At 49.7% G+C, this 26,377-nt stretch overlaps 1 protein-coding gene across 1 annotated transcript in view; it reads left to right on the forward strand.

Annotated features, from left to right (window-relative positions):
• Window positions 1–720: 720 nt before the first annotated feature.
• CDH11 (cadherin 11) overlaps window positions 721–26,377 on the forward strand; it is a 128,517-nt gene continuing 102,860 nt past the window's right edge. Inside the window, exon 1 of the mRNA XM_059667864.1 lies at window positions 721–921. The gene's annotated coding sequence lies outside the window, so the exon portion shown is untranslated. The remainder of the gene's footprint in view (window positions 922–26,377) is intronic.

Below are 26,377 nucleotides of genomic sequence, written 5' to 3' on the forward strand. Positions count from 1 at the left end.
CAGATGGGGGCCAGTGCACCCCCGTGGGGCGCAGGGTGGCGGGCTCCCAGCCGACCCCGGCGAAGCCATGCCCGCACCCCGCTCCGCGCGCGAGGCCCCGGAGGCGGAGGTGTGGGGCGACCAGGGAGCGGCTCTCCCCAAGTCCGAAGTCTCCCGCCCCAGTTTTCGCCGCCTGAGCCCCGAGCACAATTGCCAGGGATGGGGGACGGAGGCCGGGCCGGAGCCGCCGACGTGGAGGGGTTGCCGAAGGTGGGGCGGCAGCGAGAGGAAGCACGATTCCCCACGGCCTCCCCCACTTGGCAAATGCTTTCCCCACAACCCACCCTCCAGGCCTCCCGGGCAAGGGCCCAGCCTGGCCAGCTGGAGCGGATTTGGGCGAAGGAGGGAAAGGGGCTCCCACCCCCTCCCCAGCTCCCCTCCGTCTCCCTCCCTGATTGGCTGTGCGTCCCTGGAGCCCAACTTCAGTCGCTCCAGACTCCGTCTGAGCCCCAAGTGCGCGGGAGGGCTGCGACCCGGAGCGGGAGGGGCGGCCGCGAACCCAGGGGTTGGCATCTCGGGGGCCGCCGGGGGAGGGTCGGCCCCCCAGCCTCCGCGAGGCTCGGCTCGCCGCGTCTTGTGGCCTCCGCTCCTCTCCGCCCCCCGCCCTTTCCTTCCCTCCCAGCGGCGGCCTCCCTCCTCCCCCCCCCCCCCCGCCCGCCACCTCCCCACCGGTTTCTCATTCCTGCCACTAGCGCGCTCGGCGGCTCATTCCGCGGCCGCCGCCAGCCGAGGGGAGAGGCGCTCGCAGATGCCGCGGGGGCCGCTCGCAGCCGCCGCCGACTTGTGAATGGGACCCGGACTGGGGCCCGGGCTGACTCGGCGGCGCCCGCCCTGCGCCGGGGACCGACGGCCGCCGCTCGCGCCCACCCTCCGGGGCTCCAGGTAGGCGCGCCGCCGGTGCCTTCCTCTCGCCTGGATGGGGCTCCTGGAGGAGGGAGGTCTCGGGATGAGGATTTCGGGGAGGGGGGAGGTCTGACTGGGGAAGGTTTCACGAATGCAAAGGAAACGAGGGAGAGCGCGGAGATCAGAGAAGATGTGTCCAAAAATAATAAAAGGGAGAAGGGAGCCAGCTGTGGGCGCGGGCAGCGCCGGGGGCACGGGCGCCAGATGTGCGCTCCAACCTCCCTCCCGCTCCGGCCTCCTCCGAGGTCCCCGCCGAGGCCGCGGGGCAGAGGGCTTGTCCCCGGGCCGGGGCGGGAGGCTGCGGAGCTGCGCCCGGACGCGCCGACAGCCTTCGGTCGGGTCTCGGGGGAAAGTCGCCCCCGGGCACTGCCCTCCCGCTCGCCCGCTCGGCGCCTCTTTCCCCGGCGGCGACGTGACTGCGCTCTGCGGGGCTCCTGCCCCCGATCCCCATCCCCGCCGGCGCTCGGAGGCTCAGCCCTCCGTGCCGGACAGCCGGGGAGGCCCCGGGAAGCGGGAGGCGCCCGGCTCGCGTCGGCGATTCCCCGCACTTTAATGGCTTGGGTCTGGGTCCGCTGATTGCGGCTCCCGGCCGCCGGCTGCGGCGCGCGCTCCAGCCCTCCAGCCGGAGTCTCTCGGAGGGCATGGGGGGCCGTTGACCAGCGCCCGCCGGCCCGAGGGGAGATCTGCGAGCGGTTCAGACCCGGGCTCAGCCTCGGGGTTGGCGAACCCCGCCACGGTCAGTGTTAACTTTGCGAACCCAGCCTCCGCCTCCTCCCGGAGCGCGCCCTGCCTCTCCAGCCCGCATGGCCTCCTCCCTCAGCTTTGCCCCGGAACGCGAGCTGGGAGTGGGAAGCGCGGGGTAGCGGGCAGGATGGGGAGGGCGGCGAGGAGAGCACCGTCTCCCCCTCCACCCGGCGGAGCAGGGGCAGAGCCCGCCTAGTGCGGTGAGAAAAGATCCCCAGAGAAAGTGGGGTCAGGGAGGCCCCTGGCTAGCTCGCTCTTCCTTATCCCTTTTTTGCCGAGGCCCTGCTTTTCGCTGGGGCGTGGGGGTGCGGGGTGCCGCACGCCTCCCTTCCCAGGGTGAAAGGTTGGCTAGATGCTAGTAAAAGCCCTGTTGCTTTTGCTGATAATGCAGCAGGAATATCACGGGCCATCGCACTGTTATTAAGAAATTGCATCTTTTAATTATTTCATAATGCCATCCCTGCTCCGTGACGGGTCGTCCCTAAGGGGTGGGTGGGGGTGATGGTGGTGGAGGGCTGTTCCGGAAACCCTGCTGCAGGAGAGTATAGATCTGCCTAAAGTCTGCCCTCCCATTCCCCCCTTAAAAAAACCTTTTCTTGTTTTCCTTTTCCGATCATTCCTATCGGTTTCAAATGAGGCATGGAATAAGTTTTCAGTTTAATCACAGGGAAGCCACGATAATTAATCTGGCAAGAGGATGGATCAATTGCTTTATCGCTTAGGCTAGCAGCGGAGGACGAGGATGGTTTTGCCAGGGGGAAGGGGGCGGGGATGGAGAAGTTTTCTTAGGAGCGAGGACCCACCAGCATCTCATCAGCCCTGTAGGCCAAGCTGGGGTTTGAGCGCTAGGGCCTAAAAGGATGGGGAGAGGAGAGAAGAGGCTGACCTCCATTTTATTCATCCTGGAGTTTATTTTTCCTACAAATAAGGAGACACAGACACCAGAAGTAGTCGCTACCCAACCCCAGCTACATGGAGCCTGATCTTCTTCTATAGAACAAAGGACTAAAAGTTGGGAAACAAAGGGACAGACTTGTGGCCAATCCCAGAGGGACCCTGAAACTCCTGGTCCCCACTATGTATTCATCCTGAGATCCAAAGCAAAGTTTCCGAGTTGGCCAGTGGGCCCTGGAATCCAAACCTCTGAAATCTTGCCTGGTACAAAGGAATGTGAGGAGTTTTCCAGTCTAGACCAGGGAAAGGCATCCGAGAAGCTGGGGAACTTGGCTTGCGTGAGAATGATCATGACATCTTGCTCTGGAAGCATTGCACATGCATGCTTCCACCGTACAGCAGCCAGGCTTTATTAATACTGATTATCTCTCGCATGCTTTACCTTGTTATTTTAGAATCTGCATCAGCTGGCCATTTTAGGACATTGTTTGAAGAAAAGAAATGACCCCCCCTCCCCACTCCACCCTTGGGGGGAGGGGGAAATGAGGAGATGCATTGAAAGGACTGAGCTAGAATAATCTGTGGGGCCCAGGCACGTAGATTTACTCAAACCTGGGCTTCGTGCTCACTAGAAAGACAGGCTTTTAAAATAGTTCTACTCAAGCAGCGGACCATCTTGATAGCACTTCAGAACTTCCATTATGTTCAACGTTCTTATCGGAACACCAGACGGTAAAATTACTAGAAACCTAAATTCTGTTTTCAATTAAGATGCAATCTTGTGTTAATTCGAGAATTATTTTAAAAAGTTATGGCCTCTGGTTTTTTTTTGATAACCCCGAACTCAGGTTTTCTCTGTGCAGTGGGGGCTATGGCTGTGGATGGTGAATTGCTTATGGGTGCGAGGAGGAGGGCCAGGGTTGGAGAGCCATGCCAGGATCTGGGGGAATACAGATCAATTTCATGCTCCTTTAATGCACTTGTCTTCATAATTCATGGTTTTTCTTCCACTCTGAATGGAATTACATGGCTGCTTTGTAAAGATTCTGGTTTGGGGACCCTCGTGTGGGAAACGCCGTGACTTTGACCTCGAGGCTGGATTTACAATGCCAGCGCTACAATCCTGTGAGCTTAGTGTGTCTCCGAACCTTGCCAGTGACTGCCTGTGACTTAGGAAGTTGACGGTTCACGTAAACTTCAATCTGTGATATTCAAATCTGTTTTCAGAACCATCGAAACAGATCTGTAAACCTGACTTTAAAGGGTTCCTTCATTTTCAATACAACTTATGTAGGCAGATGTCCAAGAACCAATCATGTCCTTTATGTTGATTTCCAGTATCAATTTTTTTTTACTTTGATATAGGCATACCTAATAATTAGATCATAATGATAGAACCGTGGCTTATAGAGTTAGAAAGTAGGTGGCAAACCTTTTTTTTTTTTTTTTTAACTGTCAAGGTTGAAGAATGGCTGAATTCCCAGTTGTTTTTTTTGTTTTTTTTTTTTTTTTCCTAGAAAATCGGAGCAGCCAATGATTGAAGAGATTGAAATGTGTTTGGGATGTTTTCCCCCCCTTATGAAATCGGTTATTGTTTCATATGTGGAACCCGCTTTCTAGATTACCAAGGCTTGAGAGTGGCCCACCTTTCCAATGCAGAGGCATTGCCTCTGAAACATGTACAGATCTTTGGTCTCTATAAATGCGTGGTTTATTTCACTGGAGGAACCACATCAACAGGTCTGTTAAAAAGAAAGAGAAGTTGGGCAAATTCTGGTGCCCCCGTAGGAGGAAGAATCAGCTTTCCCACCAGCGTTACCGGGGTAGCCATCCACAGCCTCCTCGGTGGGCAGAAAGGACGAACGGAAACACTCGAGGGAGGGTAATTAGACATCTTTCTGCTATAATTTTACCCTGACATTGAAAGCCTTGTGCTTCTCTGGAAAGGCGCTCCTTCGCGGAAGATTGCACTTCTGGCCACTAGAGGGCAATGGCGCCCTTCCCCAACCTTCTGCATGGGGCCCATCTGCTTTTGAGGGCGCAGTGAAAAGCCGCTTTGTCACCGCCAGCCTTGTCCTGGCCTCTCCGGAGAGACCGAATTCAGTCTAGTTGTGGGTCAGGCTACTGCTCCAGCAGTTTGCCAGGATTTACCTCTTCCTAGTCGGTGGATCGCCTTACCTTCAGCCTCTTCCTCCCACCTTGGAGTTTACTAGACAGTTGGAAAGTCTTATCATTTGAGGTGGAGCAGAAGATGGGTGGGGGCTGGGCTGCATGATAAACAAGGTCAGCTCTCACCCAGGCAATGATCCCGGAGGGTTTGCTCTGGCTCTTTTTCTTTTTCTTTTTTCTTTCCTGCTAGACTAGAGCATCATTTCAGACTCCGAGGGGGAAGGGAATGGATAGAGAGGAGAAATATTAGTGAGATTGCTGTGATATCATAGCCTATGTCTTCAAGAAGTTTTGAAGACATCTGCAAGCCATTTCTGATTTGCAAAAAATAAAATAAAAAAAGAATAAGAGTTTGATCTTTGGTACACACGTTGGGGCATGGAGTTTTAAATATAATAGTAAATGTTTTCCTATTCCCTTTAACCCGTTCTTGACATTGGAATACAAACACAGAACTTGAGCAGAGAATAAAATTTCTTTCAAGACTGGTCCTCGCGCACTGGAGTTTAATCATTTGACTACCCCCCCCTACCCCCGCCAGTGATATGGAAATTACCGTCTATGATTAAATTGCATATTTCAGGCTGCACACATTTATATTTGTTAAGGTTGATCATGTCATTATGAAAGTTCAGAGAAAGCATGAAAAAAAAGCGTGCCATATTATAATGAAGAGGAAAGCTCTACTTAAAAAATAACTACTGTCCTAAGTGGATTCTTATTTGTATCTTTTTTTTTTTTTTTTTAACTGAGTGCAGAGGCCTCCCCCATGAATCAGCAGTGAAGTCTTGCAGCCCTGAGCGTGAGCTGGAATGCTCAGGCAGGAATCAATGCAGATGGATTAAGGGCGGGAGTGTGCAGTAACTCAGCGGAAAGTAAGACAGAGTGTTCTGTAAACCGATGCTCCCTTACCCTCCCTTACCGTTGGGCGGTTTAGTTAACTTCAAAATTTTTCATTGTTACTTGGTTTAATTAGTCGCAGGAGGTTGCACAGTTCGGAATTCTCACTGAGATAAAGCGTCGCTCCCATCCTCGGTATGGTCCGGTGTCTGCTCAGGGAGAGCACCTGGCACATGGGATGTTAAGTGAGATAGGAGTGAAAGAGAGAAGAAGGGAGTGAAGGAGGAAAGGGAGGGGGAAAAAGAGAGATGAATGGATGATGCTCTTTCCCACGGCAGGTCAAATGCTGGTATGTCTGTCTGTCTCTCTCCCTCTCTCTCCCCATAACCCCGGTTTAGACCATGTGAGGTGCTGAACCCAGAAAGTTGGCATAAACAGCTTTGCTGGCCACCATCAGCAGTGGCCAGGGACTTACGCTATTGCCTGAATAAGCACTGCCTTTTTCTCCGATTCTCCTGGTTGTGTCAGGCGAAGAAACACCTTCATTCACTTCCTCCATGAACTGCCTTATCTGCCAGAAGTCTTGCACAAGTTAAGGGTACGTCTCCACTTCCCTTGAATAAATGGCTTGGGGCTCAGCTTCTTCCCCGATGGGATGATCACCTAACGTAGCCGTAGGAGTCGGGGAAGCTCTTCCTTGATTTCAGTTGAAGGCCCAGGGGGATCTCTTTTCAGTCTTCTTCAGGCTCCATCCGTGAGAACAAGCAGGGAGAGTCGAGAGGAGCAGCCCTGCCATCGACACTCCCTTGTTCTTGATAAGATGGAGCATGGGTGAAGGCGGGCACAGACATATGCGATCTACTCACTGCGCTCCACCCGCCGTGGATCCCTGGGAACGTGATTCCCATGGTCACACCCCGCAGGCCCAGACCTGTGTCCATCCTCCCTGAGGCCTGGATCAGCTCTTCACACTGGAGGCAGCCTTGCCCGGTGGCAGAGCCAGGATTCGGCCGAGGAGAGGGAGACCAAGAGGCTCAGGTGCGGTTAGGTCCTGTCTGTATTGAACATGTTGATCTTTTACTCATCTTGGATTTTCTTCCATTCATCTTGTTTTGTTTTTTTAAAAAAATGGCATTAAAATATCATTTATCTTGATTACTGAGTTTTTTGGGGGGCATTTCCTTGTATTTCTTGCGTCACCTGCCTCACCCGGGTCCCAGCCCTGCCTGGCATTTCGGTCCTTCTCAGTCCCAGCTCCACAACTTCCAAAGTGCATGCCGAGAATAAGCAGCACAACTTCTCTGAGAAAATGAGTTAATAATGATATCTGTGTCCTGGGATTGTTGATTGTTGTAAAGACAGAGGAGAATTGAGTGCAATGCCCAGTTCCTGACAAGCACCCAGGACATGCTCAGGCCGTTGGTCCTCTTAGAAACAGACCTGAGGTTACGTTTCATAGACCAACACGGGCAGGTAGCAGGTCTTCCTTACACTCACTCGGCCGGAATCCTGCACTGAGCATTCGCCTCCGATCCAGGCCTCTCCCGGTTAGTGATGAATTGTTTATTAGTGCCTGGCCTTTTAAAAAATCATTTCATACGTTTAAGTGATCCATCCCTTTTCCATTTAAAATATTCGGGGGCGGGGATATAACGAGGGCCTTCGAAAAGAGCCTGGCTCCTACCTTTGCATCTTCTCCCTGTTCCCTTTTGCACATGGGTTTTTCCGGGACACGTCCTCGCCCGGAAGTAATATCTTCTCAGGAAAATCTGCTAAGCAGGTGATGTTGAGATACTCATCGCAAGGCCTGCTTTCATTGGGAAGGGACTCATTGCTATTCCAGACTAGCTCCCATGGTCATTAGTCTCTCGATAAATCACCACCATTTCACGACTTCCCCCTGTTTGTTTTCCAGGTAAATGTAGTTTGGGGCTTTCAGGTGGGTGAGCAGGGGACCGTTTGGACTCGGCTAGAAACACGTGTGCCTTGTCCCCAGTCTCCCTCGGGTCCCTGCAAAACCACAGTCACCACCACGGGGCCCTGAATGGATTTCCGACTGTTTTCACACCCAGCATCGCAGCCAGGCCGGGCTTCTTGAGGCTCCTGGACCTCCCAGGTCCGCGGTGTCCCATCCGCAGCCTTCCTGTGTCGTCTGAGTCCGCCTGGCAGCGACAGGAAATAGCTGCCTATGTCTGTCTGGAAAAGGTGAGGGGAGGGAGCCAACTTTCTGAAATGCTACCGTGTGCTGGGCGCTGCCCCTGCCGCCTCCTTTATTCTGTGCAGCCACCCAGACGGGAGGGCGCCGTCCTCTGCATTTTACAAAAGGGGAGACCGACGCTTGTCTAAGCTCACGAGGAAGGAGAGCGGGTGTCCACGCCGGGGACTCCACGTGCTCTCCCATTTTCTGTTTTTTTGGGTTTTTTTATTCTCACCCAAGCATATGTTTTTAGAGGGAGAGGAAGGGAGAGAGAGAGAAACATCAATGTGAGAAACACGGATTGGCGGCTTCTCATATGCATCTTGACTGGGGATCAAATTCGCAACCTGGGTATGTGCCCTGACCAGGAATTGAACCCACAACTTTTTGATGGATGGGATGATGCTCCAAACAGCTGAGCCACTGGCAGGGCAGGCACCGGTTTTTATACAAATTGTGGCACACGTCCCAAGTGCAAGCTTCCCGAGCTTTGTGGAGGAGAGCAGCCAGACAGAGAGCTGAGCTGGCTGCTGGACCTTGTGCCCCTACAAGATCCCAAATCCTATCCATAAAAGGAGCTTCCAGATCTTCTGGTCCAACTTTCTTCTCAGCAGGTTTTCTGTTTGCCATTCATCCTAAGCTTCTTTTTAAAAAAATATTTTTTTTATTGATTTCAGAGAAGAAGGGAGAGAGAAACATCGATGATGAGAGTGAATCATCGCTTGGCTGCCTCCTGCACGCCTCCCACTGGGGATCAAGTCCACAACCCGGGGCATGTGCCCCAGACTGGGAATCAAACTGTGACCTCCTGGTTCATAGGCCAATGCTCAACCATTGGGCCACACTGGCTGGGCCATCCTAAGCTTCTTAAATGTTCCCAGGCCAGCCTGCTAAGGCCCTCTCAGGAACCAGGACACTAGTGGCGCTGCATTACCTGCTCATTAAATTCCCTATTGAAGGAGGAGCTAACCTACCCCTCTTCTGTATCTTTCCCCCAATAGATGCCCTATGTCTCCACTCCCCATCTCTTTACCCTTTTCAGCCCTACAAATACTTGAAAATTGGTGCCAGGTAGTCCTTAAAATCCAGCATCTACAGAGCTTGGTGCTAATTTCAGGCACTGTGCTAAGAACATTCCTTGTAATATGAGACTTAGTCACAGTGACCCTGAGGGCCGGTAAGATTGTCCCTAGCATCTTACAGAAGGAAGAAAAGAAACCAGCACCCTGACATTCCACAGCAACGCTGGGACTGAAAGTCAGGCATCTGACACCAAGCTTCCTGACGGAGTCAGGATGCCCTGCCACTCAATGCTTCGGTGAATCTGATGAGTTAAGGTTTCCAGACCTCTCTCCGTCCTCCTCTCTCCCTCCTGCTTCCATCCCATTTTGTCGTGGTCCCCTTTAACTACCGGCTCCTTACATCAGCTTCCTCGTTGAGGACAGTAACCACCGCAGGGCACTTACATGCACCACTCCCTCCAAGGAGGCCTCGGCGTCCCACTTTGCCAAGTAGGAATCTTAGGTCTGAAGTCGCTAGCTGAATGACTAGCTATTCCAGCCCACCTTCACTAAGGGACCCAGAGGGACCCACGGGGAGGAATCACGGCTTGCCTACCATCACACGGCAATTTAGGGGCAGGTGGAAAAAGAACTGGGCAGTCTGGCCTCTTAACTCCATCTTCTACCACTATGTGCAAGCTAAAGGTGTTTCGAGTGGACAGATGTGTGCGTGTGTGCATGTGCGTGTGTGTGTGCGTGTGTGTGTACAGGTATACCCTGTATGTTACTGAGCAGTTACATTGTGAGACTGACGTGGGGTTCTGCATGAATCTATTATTTGAAAATCACGGTTGTTTGATGTGTCCTTTGATGATATTTTGCAGAATGTACCACTTAACCTCGGTCTTCAGCTCTGTCCTCCTTAATAGTCACCTGCCGTTGACGTCTCCATTCCAAGCGTCCTTGGGTAACGGTGTAAGAACTGTGTGCTCACCTTGCCACCCCGAAGCCTGCATGGGGCCCTCTGGCAGGGTGAGGGTTGAACTCAGTTTCAGGCTCATTTCGTTGTTGCTTACTTTAATGAAAGGCCTTGTGCGGAGCACAGGAGCTGGTCAAATCCCAGGGCCTTCCCTGAGAAAGCTAACAATATCCATGGTGCAGAACATCGTGAGTCTGTCTATTAAAACTCAAGGAGAACATAGTAGGTCTGCCTATGACACCTCAAGGAGGACATAGTAGATTTGTCTATAAAAACCCAAGGAGAACATAGTAGGTCTGTCTATAAAACCCCAACCTGCATGCAGTAAGTGTGGCAAAGGTGGTGTGAACAAACAGGGCCACAGGAAAGACATGGCCCATCCAGCTCGATGATCAAGGATGCTTTGGGAAGGAATAACAGACGTGCACTCCTGCGTAGTAAGTAGGGACCCTGGAGGCCAGCTGGACCAAAGCATTATGCCACCAGGTGCTCTAGCTGTGGCTGCCACGAGCTGCTGATGGCTGGAGCCTCACTAACCATGCAGGCCTTGGGGACTTCCACTGTTAGAAATACTTGAGCCAAACTCCATCTTCCCAAGATTCTTGGATACAAGCCTCCCGCGTCGTGCAGAATAGAGGTCATCCTTCGGCCACATTGCCATGGGTTAAGCTGCCTTCCAGGTGCCTTCTCCCCGCTTTCACACCCCCATCGATTCTGCTCCAGCCCTCCGCAGAAGGACTGAAGACAGAAGTGTAGTCAGCCAGACAGTAGCCTGTCCACTCCCTCCTGCACAGGTCTCTATTGCAGCCTGAGGCTACGTTACATTAGCTCTCCTTGCCTGCACATCACCCAGAGGACTTCCGCGCCACAGTTTGTTTGTTTTTTGTTTTTCCTTCTGTGCTGCTGTTCATTCCCTTATCCCCACCTGTCCTTGTGTCCCTGGGCAGGTAAGACACCACGAGGCACCCTCCCTGGCGTCCACACAGGCTCTCTGACCAGGCCGCCCTGCTCGCAGGCTTGGCCCTGCCGCTCCGCAGCTGTGCCGCACACATCAGCTCTTCCTCAATTTCCCTGTAACACGGGGTCTGCCTTAGAGGGTGGCTCTGACATGAAACCATCTTGTATAATAAAAGCATAGTATGCAAATTGTCCCCTCGACCGGGAGTTCCTCTGGGAATTCGACCAAGGGGCAGGGCCAGCCAGGGGAAGGGAGAGAGGCCCCGGCCAGCAGCCAGCAGCAGCTAGGGACCCTACCAGTGCACAGATTTCGTGCACTGGGCCTCTAGTATAAATATATAAAAGTGCACGGAATGGGGTGGCTGTTAAGATTATCCCTGTTATATATGTTGTATCCTTAGGTTCAGTCCGTTGACCCAGTCTCCCCAAAACATTTTGAAATGCAAACCTCTAGTCTGCTATCCAGAATACCTGTCCTTCCTCCTATCCTCGTGCTGTAGTTGGTATACTTAGTCTCAAACCGCGCTCGGTAAAAACAAAAAACAACAACCGGAACAAAAATGCCAGCAGAGAATCGGGCAGAATCTGGTTAAGCCACAGCAGACCCTGCCCTCCCAGTGATTCCACACCCTGGAATACAACGCCCTACAGCAGGGGCGGGGAACATCCGGCCTGAGAGCGTAAGGTCCAAGGGATCATTAATGCCAAGGCAGTAGGGGTGAGTTAATTAAATGTTTGATCAAGTACAGCAGGCCAGTTTGATAATTGTGTGTGGCCCGTGATGGATGCCATCAATACCCAAATGGCCCTTGGCAGGAAAAGGGTTCCCCACCGCTGCCCTTGCTGTGTAGTTCTGTTTGCTTGTTCGTTGGTCTGGCTGCTCAGCCTGGGGACCCCCTCCTGTGTGTGGAGAACAGCCCGCAGGAGGGTGGTCTAGAGAAGGAAGAGCCGCCTTCTGTCCACAGGCCTGAAGGGCTATAGAGTTGCTCCTCTCCTCTCCTGGACGCTGGAGCACCCACTCAGCGCCACCTTTCCAGCTTGTGTGAAATCTGGATTCAGTGTCTAACGCTCACCCCATGGGCACACACGCAGTCAGTCCCTGTGGAAGCCGCCTCGTCCTGTGGCAGGTCTGGTCTGCGGTTCGGCCTGCCCAGGCGACCCGCCTTCCTGGGCGTTTCCAGAGCCTGCTTCTCTAGTCTTCCCTCTGGAACTGTGCTACTCAGAGCCTGTGTCTGTGGCTTTGAACTAGAAAACCCAAGACTCCAATCCCTGCGTGTCCTTGCAAGACTTGTGAGCAACCTCACCCACCGCGGTACTGAGGGGTGTCTAGCTTTCCAGTCCCTCCCATGTGCTGAATAGAATCATGACCGTTAGATGCTGGGGTGTGAGGTGGAGCAGGAGGTAGCCGCCTTTATGAAACATTGAGTAGTCCCATTGGGGTTGAGCAAGAATTGGGCAGGATGTAGGACCCAGGCAAAGCCTAGTGGGGTGAGATTTCCCGGGGCAGCTGTGGCAGACGGCACAGCAGCTACGTGTGGGATGGGCAAAGGGTTTCTTGGAAGGGACAGGGCAGGTTGCGTGGGAAAGGGGCCCATGGATACTGGTTGTGCAGCCAATGCAAAATTCCAAAGAGTATTATCCAGAGGAAGCGAAGGCCAGACTCAGGGACATGGGTCCAAATTGGATTCTGACCTGAGGGGACCTAGAGAGTAAGGAGGACCTGAGCCAAACATCTCCAGGAAGCCAGGTTGGCTTACACGGAAACTCTCCAGGCACTGATGAAAGATGTCTCCATAAGAATGGGCACATGGCCCGGCCGGTGGGGCTCAGTGGTTGAGCATTGACCTATGAACTAGGAGGTCACATGCCCAGGTTGTGGGCTCTATCCCCAGTAGGGGGGCATGCAGGAGGTAGCTGATCAATGATTCTCTCATCGTTGATGTTTCTATCTCTCTCCCTATCCCTTCCTCTCTGAAATCAATAAAAATATATTTTTAAAAATGGGCAGATGGCCCCCAGTCACATCCAAGCTTCCTGAGGGGACAGCTCCCATCCCCTGGCAGTGTGGCCTCTGTTGACGCAAGGGTGGGATGAGCAGGTGAAAGTGGGCGGTGCTTACAGTGGGCGAGTGGGGGCAGCAAGGACAGGTGGGTGAATGTTCCCTCTGCGGTGGGCCCGTTCCCTCCCAGGATGGCTTTACTGACCACCTTCGGGAGGAATCAGCACGCCCCCGCCAGTGAGTGGAAACTTCAGGGGGAGCTCAGGGTCTCAGAACTTGTGTCCGCAAGGCCGCGTAGTGGAACCATGGAGTGGCTTTGCTTTTGAGGCTGATGGAGCCTCTTGCCCAGACCTGACCCAGTCATCGCCCAGCTGCACAGAACGCATGGACCCATGAGTCTTCATTTCTACGTGATACTCTCTGGTGGGTCACAGAGGACACAAGTCCAGACCCCAAACCAAGGACGACTAACCAGGCACTGGCTGGCTGAGCAGCATCAGTGGTTACCTGCTTCCCATCGTCTACTTGTTAACGCGGGCGTATGCAAGGGTTTTAAATATTTAACCACATATTTAAAGGCTTAATAAACGATCCCGTCAACGGGGGCAGCAAAACGGTATTTAAATTCCAAACCCAAATTGAAAAATCAGGGTTCCTTGATGCACACCATTCCAGTTCACGACACTTTGCCCTCACATCTCTTAATAGTCAGGGAGCTCACTCCCGCGCTGCCTTACACTGTAGACAGGGCGCTAGTTTGATATAATCTTCCTCCTGATGATTATTCTCAGAACCTCAGAGGCACCGCATAAATGAACTGTCGCTATTAGTACTGTGATCTTAGAGTAGAGAATTGCAATTTAGCAGTGAGAGCTGCGCACACTCGCCTTCCGAGCAATGCACTGGTGATTCTTGTGTTTTATGCATCACCTTTCCTCCTGCAAACATGGCAGGGAATCTTCAGCTCAGCAAATCTCGGCGGTGTGTCTGGGAGCGTTCGTTAGGAGACTAATGCAGCCTGAGAGGACCCGTCTTTGCAGTGAGGGATGGGTCCTGGGGAATCCCATCAGCTCTTCGCTCCCCTCCAACCCCATCAACACTGTGCCCTGCATTGCACGCCGTGTGCTCTGTCCTCATAGGCGCATAACTTCCCACGGATGGAGAAAGGTCACCTGTCAGCAAGTCTGTGGCCAACTGCTGACAAATTTCCCTTAACAGGCTGCTCCGTGGGTCCCTCCCTCTGGGCAGACCGGCCCAGGACGGCCCTGGCGTTGTTGATGAATAGCCACGTGGCTTTGGTCAAACCTATTAACCTCAGTTTCTTCATCTGAAAAGTGGCCTTTTGGATCCTCTCCAGCTCTGAAATGGCCTGGCTCTCAGAGCTGCTTCCACAAATCACCTGGCTCGGTGCTCTCTGACCGCCCCGGCCCAGCATTGGAGAGGAGTGCAGACAACATCACCGGCATGCGAATGCACAGGTTCGGTTTTCCCACGCAGAACGTGTCTGCGTGTGATAGTGGGCAAAGTATGCCTGCAGGGCGAGGAGTTAGGGGCTCTCTGTGGAGCCCGCTGAGTGCGAAATCCAGGGCTTTGAAGGCCATTCCCTAGGTCCCAGGCAGCCTTTGCAGAGTCTGGGGCAGGGGAGTGATGTGTTCAATACCTCACTAGATGATTTCCACATCAGCATGGAGAAGAACTGACAGAAAGGGGCAGAGACTTGAGGCAGGGAGACTGGTGTGTGTGTGGGGCGGGGGGGCGGGGGGGATGGGATGAGGGTAATGTCATTATTATAATAGCTTTTGTATACTGAGCATTTACTATATGCACACACTGAGCTCAGCGCTTTCCATAAATTATCTCAGTTCATCCCCACTGCAGCCTCGTGAGGTAGAAGCTGCGTAATTATCACCCTTTATGAAACGTGGAAACCAAGATCCGGCGTAGTGAACGTCCCCCGGGGTTATGCGGTTAATAAGGGGACCAGCAGGGATGTGAACTAAGGGATTCATTCCCTGTGCTGCAGGCTGTGGATGGGGAGACAGGCCTACGAGGCGTCCAGGGGTAGGTTCGTGAGACGTGCTGCTGACTGTGGAAGAGGAAATGGGGATGGATATGCCCTGAAGTGTTTGCCTAGTGCCCGGGACTCAGCTTCCCACGGATAATCTCCTTGCCCATAAGTAGGAGCCCCGAGGTCACATGGCTAGACAGTGGCAAAGGATTCGAACTCAGGACCTGCAAGATCCAGGAAGCTTTTCCTGTGATCCTTCTAATGCATCCATGATTTTGGCTCTCTTCCCCCCTCGCATGATGGAAAGATTGACATTGAGTAGCATGTTTTCTCTAAAGGGCACATACGACTGGGGAATATTTCAAATGACATGTTAGGCAGAAGAGAAGCTGTGTTTCCAAGACCCATGTTCTTTCTTGACATTTTGGTCCCTGTCCAGCCCTGGTTTAGATCAGTGGTTCTCAACCTGTGGGTCGCGACCCCTTTGGCGGTTGAACGGCCCTTTCACAGGGGTCGCCTAAGACCATCCTGCATATCAGATATTTACATAACGATTCATAACAGTAGCAACATTACAGCTATGAAGTAGCAACAAAAATAATTTTATGGTTGGGTCACAACATGAGGAACTGTATTTAAAGGGCCAGAAGGTTGAGAACCACTGGTTTAGAGGAATCGAAGATGTCACCAAGAGAGTCACACCAGAACATGTATGTTGCACCCTGGGTTTACAGTGTGTTTCCAGGGGGTGTTGAGAGAAGACATGCAAACACAGTCTTTGTCCATCAGTGGGTGCTCTCCACCTGGGGCAGCACCGTGACCTTGGACAGGGTATAGAAAAGGTGGGGGAAGGGAGCCTGTCTGCAGCTGCTCCCATGCATGTTAGCAAGGACCCAGGCTTCCGAGACATGCGAGAATCATCTCCACTGGGTTTTAACAGGACATTAAGAGACACGCAATGTGTGGCTCGAAGCTAGGACTTCCAAACATATGTCGTTGCAAACACCAGCTTGGGAAAATCTTGTTCAAAAGACAAAGGCCACAAAGTCTCCGTGCTTCGCATTTCTTCATCTGCTCTGATATTCTCGGAGCATTTTCATCTGTGGACCTCTTGGTCCATCCTTTTACCCACCCCTTTGTTGTCAACTCTTTGGGGGGGCAGACGGAACTTGCTTCCCTTGTCCGGATTCGAGTTTCCTCTCTTGTAGAAGAAGGTTAGAATGGAAAATCGCCTCCCCACAGAAGGGATCTGGAAGAACAGCTGAGCTCCGTTTAAAAAGTCCAGGAAGAAGTTCTGACCACCCTGCTTGACCCAGAGAATACATGTATGATTAGCGCACCCCCTGAGGCTCAGACTGAAAACAAAGTTGACGGGAGGCTCTTGGGAACTCATAACCTTGTTCTTCCTTCTGGTCAAGAGCCTCCCTACCTGTCACCTGGCTCATTTAAATTAAGGGGGATCAAAACCAAGCCAGTAAGAAAGGCTTTGTGGGTAGGAATGTGAACTGACTCAATTTATAGAAACAGCATCACCCTAAGGATTGCCTGTCTTGGCTTAAAGTTAAAAATATTGATACTATCTCGTTACCTCATTTTCACATTTGCATGGGAAACGATTTGATTAGCCTTTTCTTCTGAAGATGGTTTTCTTCTGAGAAAGTTAAGGTGACTGTGTCTGCGGGGCCCCCTGAGGTTGCCTGCCCTGGCAGGGCTGGTTGGGAGGGAGAGCAGAGCTGTTTGGGAAATGGTGCCTCTACCTGCCCTGTTCCTCCTTCCAAGGCTCAGCTGGTGTGCAGAGAGGGGAGCACTGTGGATGCCATTCACGTGCTCTCAAATGTGAGGAATTGTGCTGATACCACTTTAATTTTCATATCGAACTGAACAAGAAATGAGTTTGTCAGAAATAATCATGTGGAGGGCAGAGGTGCCGGGCTGGGGAGTTCCTGAGATGTGACTGTGACTGTGAGGTGACGTTGTGTGGCGGGGATGTGTGGATGGAGGTCATCCAGGATGCTGGACCCAACCACACCGCCTGGGGACTCCTGGAGCCATTCCTGGCAGCAGCTCACCCGCGGGGGATATTCCCTGTGTCCTGCTGCAGCTGGCTCGGCCTCTGCCTCGCTCCCCGTGGCCTGCCGGGCCCCTGACAAAAACCACGCCACGTTTTAGAAAGGAAAAGAAAATCTTTATGTGGGGTTCATTCTCTATGAAAGGTGTGCTCTACCTTAAATAACAAATAACGTGTCTTGCTTCCACTTGTTGGCTTAGTTGAATGGAGCATCAACCCAGACACCAAACAGGTTGTGGGTTGGATTCTCAGTCAGGGCACATACCTAGGTTTCAGGTTCAATCCTCAGTCGGGCACTTACAGGAGGCGACAGACGGATGTTTGTCTGTCTGTCTGTCTGTCTGTCCCTCTCTTCCCCTCTCTCTCAAATCAATAAAAGCATATCCTTGGGTGAGGATTATATATATATACATATATATATATCTGTGTCTTGATGCTGGATTCGCAAAGGTGGGCCTGGCAGTCCAGTGGTTTGGGGGAGAAACCGAGAAGACCTAAGTCACTCAGTATATTGAACATGTAGACACTGATTTTAAACCTACTAGTTATCTGTGAGGCCAGAATTCCTGCTGGCTTCGTATTTCATAGGTTGCCTTCTGAATGTATGTTCTCCTAGGATCCAGGGCACTACTCACACATCCGAGTTCCCAAAGTCATCTTGGGTTTCCCCTTGCCTGTCTTTCGGGGCCTGCTTTTTAAGCTCGTGGGGCACAGAGTAATTTAAACCCTATGTCCCCCCAGGGGGTGTAATTGGGTCCACAAACCCTATGGGTGCCTTCACAGCAGCGATGCTAAAACTGCGCGTCCTTCCTTGCTGACCTTGGTATGTGCCTTGTTCACGGTCTCCTTCGGTTCTCCTGACAACGGGACAGGTTTGGCCTGGGTGTGGAAGAGATTGAAAGCTCAAGTGCTAACGGGGTTCAGACTAAACGGGTTCGGCCTCCACTGCTGTGAGGTCTGATAAAATAATTGAATCGATACCCCCTCCCCTGGGGACTGACCTTCAGACCAGTTCACAACCGACATGCCCTTTGCTTAGGCCACATCCCACTTGCTAGGACCATTATCTCTCCCCTCCTCACTTTCCAAGGATCCGGACCTGCCCAGAGAGTTCCCCATCATCGAAAAAGCCCACCCAGCGTCCTTTAAACCTTCTCGCTCCCCATTCCTGGCTGCTGGCACCATCTTGGGGCTCAGCTCATCTGGTATCCAGATGACCTAATAAATTTAAATTCTTTACCGCGTTTGGCCTCCTGGGTTCCTCCTTTGGGGACCCTAGCAACTGCCGCCAGTTTTTAGCTGTGTGGCCCTGCAATAGGACTTACCTTTTTGCTTTAGTTTCCTTTGTTCCATTAGGATGCTAATGGCACCTACAAAGATCCAAGTGAGTACGGGGTGTTAGCGGTCACCCTATGAGCCAGGCAGAGAGGAAGTGGGGGTGCAGGGAACTTACACATCCTCCTCTGGGCCACACAGCTCCTGAGGGACCGGGTGGGATCTGCATCCAAGTTCAATGACGCCACACCCATGGGTTCCTTCCTGTTCCCCCTACGGACATTCACTAAGCTATGGCTCCTTCTTCCACACGAAACCCTCACCTGGATTCGACAGGGGATAGCTTTTCCTTGCTTCCCAGGCTTTCCTGCTGTACTTTAAAAAAAAAAAAAAAAAAGACATGAACAAGGGTCTCTCTCTCAGCGTGAGTTATATTTGCATAGCTCCGAGGATGTTAAGAACTCAATTTTCTCCACCTAATCCTTTGTTTGTGAGCTTTTCTATGCTTATAATTGAAATTTCAGCACGATAGCGCCTGAGCCAGTGCCGTCCCCCGGACGTACCACACAGGCCACATGCGTGAGCCACATATGCAATGTATGATGTTCTGGCAGTCCAGTTAAAAAAGCAAAAAGGAATCAGGTGACATTAATTTCAATAAAGTCGTTTCCATTAAAACTGGATCCTCCCCCTTGATAAGAAATGTTCTCCGTAAGTGGAAGGATGTGGAATGGCTTCCTCAGAGGGCATTAAACATAGCAACTGTCTATCCGCCTTGCAGATCACCAGTAAACTCCCTCCTGGGAGAGACAGCCTTCTCATTCCAACTTCCTTAAAGTCCCAGTCTCTTAGTTTTCCTTTAGATACTTGTCTTTCTCAGAAAAGAGAAACCTTTTCTTAGTTTCCAATGTTGGCCATTCATCTCAGCTTTTTCTCCTAAACATTGGAGGGCCTTCCTGCCGTCTCCTTCTCCCTTCGCCTTTCCTCCAGGCATCATCTCTTCTATTACACATGTTCCCTGGGATGATTCAGAAACTCCGTAGCATCATCTACCATCTTAATTAAGACTGGCCACGTCTCAGGCTGTGCCCCAAACTTAACTTCGCTGGCTTTTAAATGCGACCCTTTCCCTGAACCCCGTGTTCCAGAGGTGTCCGCACTGTCCGCTAGGTTATCCGAGCAGAAGCAAATGAAGAAACATACACCTGGGACCGCATCTTTGAGACCTCCTATCGAGTCCATTGCTAATTACTATGGATATTACTTCTGGCTTTTCTCTCACAGTGTATGTCCGTTTTCCTAATTTTGCTATTGTCTACATTTTGTTTCTTATCGTTCCTGTTGAAGTTTTGCAATTTTAAAATTCCAAAACATTTTTTTTTTTGGAATTAAAGTTAAAGAAATAACTTGAAATGCTAAGAAATTAGATGCACAACATATCCACCATAGGAAATAAAACAGGAAAAAGAATCCTTAAATGTCAAATAGTGGAGGCTGGTTAAATTAAAAAAAAAACACAAAACGGCGTATTTTTATGATGGACTCTAATTGTCACTGGAGGTATTAACTCAGAAGCTGTAGCAACACGGACCTGTGCTTACAACGAAATGTTAAGAGGTACAAAGTAGGCCATTGAGTTATCTGTGCAGTGCGATTTCAGCTTAATACAGACGCACGCTGGGGGAGGGAATGGAATCACTACTCCGAAATACCACTGGCAATTATGAAGGGGTGGTATGATTTGCTACTTTCTTTTCTTTTGAAATTTATTTATTTGCAATTACTTCTTAATGCGCATTAGTACCCGAGAAAGAAACACATGGAAAATAAGTTCAAACCTGGATATTTGGAGAATAATGGAAACAGTGGTTCCTTCTAGTTCTGTCTGTTTCTGATGAATAATTCCTGTGAAACTGAAGCTAATCCTTGAATTTAAAAATAAACGTTACATTTTGTTTTTAATTGGAAGCTTTTGCTAATTGTAATTTATTTTTTTACTCTCCACATTTTTCTCTCTCTCCAAATTCAAATAAAGCCAGAATAGAAAGCATCTGTGAATTTAGAAAACCTGGTTTTATTGTGTGCTTCTGTTGGCACTTGGAAAGAGCTAGTGGGGCTGGGGGGGGGGGGGGCGCGGGGATGGCAGATTTATTGGAAATAAAAAGGACTGTAGCATAGCCATTTTATAGCTGAGAGCTCTAAGGATTAAAGACAAGGGATGGTTTGTCCTGATCATATGGCTGGTTTAAAGGGACAGTCGGCATCGTCAGGGTGGGGATGGGAAGAATAAGGCTAAGAAGTGTTTGGTCCAAGAGTCATTGTTAGGTTGATGGTGGTCATAGTGGTATTGGTGATAATCCTATATAATAAAAGCCTAATATGCAAATCGACCAAATGGCAGAATGACCGGTCGCTATGACACGCACTGACCACCAGGGGGCAGATGCTCAGCGCAGGAGCTGCCCCCAGCCCACAGGCCCCAGGCCAGCCACGGTGGGTGCCAGGGGGGGCCCCCCTGATCGCCCCGCCGGTTGCCCCACAGATTGGCCCTGATCACCAGCCAGGCCTAGGGACCCTACCCATGCATGAATTTCATGCATCGGGCCTCTAAGTGGTGGTCATAATGTTTAGAGCTAGAGTGAGGCATAGAGCTCATGCACAGTTAGATGCTGCCTTTGTAAGAATGTAGAACCTTCAGGATACAGTATTTTATTTACTGTGACCTCCTGGTTCGTAGGTCGACGCTCAACCACTGAGCCATGCCAGCCAGGCCAGGATACCTTCTTTTAAAAGCAGAAGCACCATGTCAGAAAGGGAGTTGTAAACCCAGTGCTACATCAGGTGGAATTCAAGGTCTGCAGTTAAGCTTTGCTATTCCATAGAAACTGAGAACATGTCGGTTTTCAGAATAGAAATGTTTATCTCCATATCTCCATTTTAAAATTCATTGTGCATATGTTCTGTGATTTCAAAGTAACAGTCTTTTCCATTTTTTCTCATTCTCGTGCAAATTGCAATCTCACCATGTCATCAAAAAGTTATTTAGTGACAGCGTATGGGGAGCCAAAAAGTTTCCTGTAATTTTCATGGATTTTCCATATTCGGAATGTTAGTAATTAAGTTTTTTTGTGTGCTCATTTAAAAGAATATATTATTATTGAAAATAAATATAATAATAAATGCAAAATGTTGGCTCTCACAGCATATGCTAAACATTTTCACAGTGCCGTGCAGCGTATGCCCAGTTCTTCATTAAGAGGGTTTAAAATAACTTGCATTTAGGAAGAATACATTATCTTTGATTCAGAATTAATTATATGCTGTTTTGTGTACCGTAATTTAAAGTGCTATCCACTTCTAATATGCAATACGCAAAAGGAACTATGGTTACAATTCATTAGAATTGGCTCCTTTCCTTCGCAATTTAGTGGCATAATGAATACATAAAACCGAAATGCTATTTGTTGCTTGAATCAAAAGTTACATGAAGTGCTGCTAACTAACAGTTACAAATCATTCATTTAAAAAATAAAATAAAATCACAGCATGCCTCAGGAGAATGGAATAAGTCATGAGAGTAACTCATGCATAATTATTTTATCATTCTTTGTTAGATTTAAGAAAAAGATTTTAGAAGGGCTTTCAGAACTAGAGGGTGGAAGGGCATTTAGACATCTTTTTTTATTATTATTATTCAAAGTGTTATTAAATTGTGCGGTAGGCCCAGACATGCACTTCTTTGAAAGCAAATTATGACTGTGTAAAGAATGTGATTCTAGGTGGCCATTATTACATGTAACATCCCTTCTTAAAAATGAAACCCCCAGTTTCAGTGACCTAGAGATATATTAGTTGTCGGATAAAGTTTCTGCATCCTTCGTTTGATCATCTTTTTTTTTTTTTTTTTAAGATTTTTTAATTGAATTTAGAGAGACAGGAAGGGAGAGGGAGAGAGAGAGAAACATTAATGTAAGAGTGAAAACATGGATCGGCTGCCTCTTGCATGCCCCCTACTGGGGAGTAAGCCTGAAACCTGGGCATGTGCCCCAACCGAAAATAGGACCTGCAACCTTTCAATGCAAGGGATGATGCCCAACCAACTGAGCCACACTGGCCAGGGCTGATCATCTTCTATTTCAACTTTTTTTTTTTGTAGTGATGAGAAAAATGATGCCCAGGGTAATATAGCTCCTGACTGGAAACCCGGTCTTGGAGTCCAGATCTCTCTCTTGGTTTAGATAAGGCTCGTAGTGTCCCTTTCATCCTTAACGATTACCAAAGAGTTCTATTAGGGAGGTCCATATGAATCAGACGTCACCTTAACTATGAAGGAAAGGACCACAGCAGTCAAAGTGCATCGGGAATGAAAACAAAAATTCCAAAATGCAATTTCCATCTTTGAACTATATGATGACATCTTGCCTTTTCCATTAAAAGTGACAGAACCTTAAATACTGCTCATGTGACCAGGGTGGAATGAGATGAGCACTCTCATACTTCACTGATGGGAGTATAAATCAATACCGGGGGGCACTGGGCAATGTTCTTCTGGAACCTGAACCTGTATGGACCCTGTGTCTCAGTTGTTTTACTTGTAGAATATCTATGCAAGGGAAATGCGCAGAAACACGAAGATTTTGAGTTACGACAGAATATTCTTCCGGGTGATTTCTTGTGGTATGTAAGTTGTACCTCAAAAAGCTGCTAAAAAATGCTCATCACATTTTTATTTATGGAGTCAAATGTGAAAACATGGTAAATGACTACCTCTTGGGGAAAAATCTTTAGTAACAGTTCATTCATACAACTTGAATTTGAGAACTCATTCATTAGATTTATGAAGATATTTTTAGAGAGAGGAAGGTAGGAGGAGAGAGCAACATCCATGTGAGAGGGAAATATCAATCAGCTGCTGTCTGCAGGCCCCCTACTGGGGATGGAGCCCACAACCTGGGCATGTGCCCTGACTGGGAATCAAGCAGCCACCTTTCAGTGCATGGGACGATACCCAACCCACTGAGCCACACTGGCCCCAGCTGAAGATATTTTTAATAATATGAAGAAATACTTGTGGTATGGTATTTATCTGTAGATGCATGACAAAAAATGGGTAAGTCACAATCTCTGCTTTGGAAAATAAAATTAAAAAGATTGAAATAATTAGAAATAAATCCGAATGGTAACTAATGATCGGTATTAGAGAGTGATAAGATTATCCATCCTTTCATTATGCAATCATTGACCTAGTCAGCCAACTTTATTTTAAACCCCTACATTTTCCTCCCATGAGGATCAGTTACTATTAAAAATCAGGAAGAGGCATTAATAAAGGTCACAGCGAGGAGTCCTCCTGCACTGGCACCTGGCCTGTACTAAGGACTGAGGACATGCGGCCGCAAACTTTTTAGTGGATTCTTAGACTCTAGTCCAGTGGTTCTCAACCTTCTGGCCCTTTAAATACAGTTCCTCATGTTGTGACCCAACCATAACATTATTTTCGTCGCTACTTCATAGCTGTAATGTTGCTACTGTTATGAATCGTCATGTAAATATCTGATATGCAGGATGGTCTTAGGCGACCCCTGTGAAAGGGTCGTTCGACCGCCAAAGGGTCGCGACCCACAGGTTGAGAACCGCTGCGTCTAGTCCAAGGAGAGTCCTTTCCTGGGCAGAGGACCCACCTACATAGGACTGACAACATTCGTTACCATTTATTTCACTTTCTCAATCTTGGTAAGAATGTCACGGGAACAGGCTGCATCACAATCTACTAATGTGGTCCATTTACATGAATCCCCCTCTTTACATGTATCCGACCGCGGGGGTTTCACTCCCATCACTTGTACGGATGGCAAAGTGTGAAGCGCATGGAGCTCAGGATTTGCTCACAGCAGCAGCGTGTGGTGGGTGATTGGCATTAATAAGCCACTCCTTGCTGCTTGACACCTCCTCTCGGTCAAGCCCCGGTTTCGGTCCAGGACATACACGTGTTTCCTGCAGCTTGTTAACTCGATGACACCACTCTCTGAATTGCAGCAAACATTCCATACACAAAGCCACTCGCGTGGTCCCTGTGGTAGCGGACGCTTCATAGTTCCTAAGCAGGCATGAGGATTAGACTAAATTCCCTGGGTTCTGGAGGAAAGGGAGCGCGGTGAAGACGTGGGAATCGCTCAGGCAGTGCGGCTGCCCTTGTTGGAGGAGGCCATACTGTGCCAGGTACAAAATGCAATAGCTCTGATTGCTGGACACTATCTCCTGGGACATTCCCAATTCACACCTAACCGGGAGGCCTGCTGTGATTGCAAAGAGTCCAGAGCGCATGGGCGTAGGGTTTTCTTTCATCTCAAGCGATATATCTTTTTTCTCATTTAAAATTCACTCTGAAGTCAAATATTTGACTTCGATGTTTCCATGGAAGAAAAATGTCTAAGGCATGTTCTCTCTCTTACTCTCTGTTGTGGAATCTAAGTGTATACAATTTGGTGGGGTACCCAGTCTCCACCAAACCATGGCCTTATGGGCCAAGGATCCTGAGAATTCTTTCTTTTTCTTTATAATTTATCTTTATTTTTCAAGTTTTACAGATGCTCCTCTTCCCACCCCCCCCCAATCGGTCCCCCTCCACCCGACTCCTGCTACCCCCGGGCCTTCACCGCACTGTTGTCTGTGTCCACGGGTTACGCACATATGCATACACGTTCCCTGCCTCTGGGACGGGTCCTTGGTTTAGTAAGAGATGGGCTGCACATCCTCTGCTCCCAGGTTACCTGGGTACCTGGTTTCAGGGGAAGTTTTCAAGGCCCTAACCCAGGTGCTGTGTGGCAGGGGTTGAGCTCTGAGGAGCTACATTTACACCAAGCCTCTAGGTCAGTGGTTCTCAACCTTCCTAATGCCGCGACCCTTTAATACAGTTCCTCATGTTGTGGTGACCCCCCAATTTCATTGTTACAAGTTGAACATAATTAAAGCATAGTGATTCATCACAAAAACAATATGTAATTATATATGTGTTTTCCGATGGTCTTAGGCGACCCCTGTGAAAGGGTCGTTCGACCCCCAAAGGGGTCGCGACCCACAGGTTTGAGAACCGCTGCTCTAAGTTATTTGAGGCTCTTTAACATTTGAGAAATGCTACATTCGCTGTTGGCCATTTTCAGAAATCCTTCACCCTTACTCTGCTATTCTTTTCTTCATAGCAGCTTTCTTTCCGCATGGGTGGGGAGCGTCCAGCCCACGGACCGTATAAGGCCGGAGAAATCATTTGGTCTGGCCCTGTTAAGGCATTAGGGGTGAGTTAATTCAATGTCTGACGAACTATAGCAGGCTGATTTTTAGGTTGGTCATTTTGTATGGCCTGTGAATGATGTTAAAAATATCCAAATGGCCCCTGGCAGGAAAAAGTTTCCCCACCCCCCGCCACAGAGAGCCATGGACGCGCAGAAAGGGTAAATAAACATTTGGACACCCCAGAGCCAACAGAGATGCATCTAGACTTGACTTTCGCAAGGTGTCCCCTGGACCAGCAGCATCAGTCTTACCGAGGGGTGTTCAGAGGTGCGTTCTAGGGGGCCCACCCTGTGACTTTCTGAATCTGAAACCCTGGGGGTGGTTTTTAGACGCCATCCAGGTGATTCTGATGTTTATAAAGTTGTTCACCTTCCCACTTTCTGTAAAGGAGGACACAGTTTTTTTTCTTCCAGACCCCAGTTCTTTTGAGAAAATCTCACAGACTTAAAGAAGAGGCTTTTTAGAATCACTGTCCCAGGCACGTCCTGCCTTTAAACCAGGTAATGGTCCCACCAGGAAGGTAATAGTTTGGTCTCTTAAAAGCAGCATCAAAATAGCAGGACGAGACCCATTGGCTTTTAAATTGGATGGCAGGCTCCTACGTTAAAGCTGGTTCAGTGGCATCTTGGTTTTGACTTTTACCAGCTGTGAGGCTTTTGAGAAAGGGAACGATGATCTGGGAGACGTGCTTTTCATATCTGAAAAAGGGTGTAATGATAGTACTGCCTTTCACACGGCCATTTTGGGCATTAAAGGAGGCAACGAATGGAAAGTTGTTTGCTGAGGACCTGGTAATCAGCAGCTGCCCAGAGGATGGTCCGAGGCATGGAACCATGGATATGCCTTCCTGTTTTCGGACCTTCAGTTCCTTCATTTCAAATTGGGAGGGAGTGTAGTGCCTCGGAGTGATGGGTTTTAGTAATGAAACGGAACGGAGTGGGTGATAGAGCCCGAGGCCTTCCTTCGAAAGAGGAAAGGATGGAGACTGCCCCTCTGGGTGCCCCGCCTCCGAGG

The sequence above is a fragment of the Myotis daubentonii genome, chromosome 15 (genome assembly GCF_963259705.1).
Source record: "Myotis daubentonii chromosome 15, mMyoDau2.1, whole genome shotgun sequence".
Taxonomy (NCBI): domain Eukaryota; kingdom Metazoa; phylum Chordata; class Mammalia; order Chiroptera; family Vespertilionidae; genus Myotis; species Myotis daubentonii.